Source organism: Xenopus laevis, chromosome 7S (assembly GCF_017654675.1).
Source record: "Xenopus laevis strain J_2021 chromosome 7S, Xenopus_laevis_v10.1, whole genome shotgun sequence".
NCBI lineage: Eukaryota > Metazoa > Chordata > Amphibia > Anura > Pipidae > Xenopus > Xenopus laevis.
The window spans coordinates 112,458,924-112,459,238 of NC_054384.1; positions in this window are offsets into that span (position 1 = coordinate 112,458,924).

The window sequence follows — 315 nt, forward strand, 5'->3', positions numbered from 1 at the left end:
ATTCAAAGCCAAGTCTGCACATTTCGTCTGTAAAAATAGTTTTGGAAAAAGCACCACCTAAATGAAGCCCACCCCACCCAAGAAAGTCCTGGTGGGAATGGTCTAAATAATGTATCAAAATCTTTGTTTCAAAAATAGTGTATCTCTTGCAGATAGCTGGATTAGGGGGCAATGCTAAAGTGGGGGAGTATGCGGAGCATCTGGCAGTGACACAGAAACACTATGCTTGCTGCTGTCTAACCCTGACTCAATAGGCCAGGGAAATAGAAGCCCCTGCCCTCCTTCTGATTGGGAACCAGCATTACTAGAAGCATC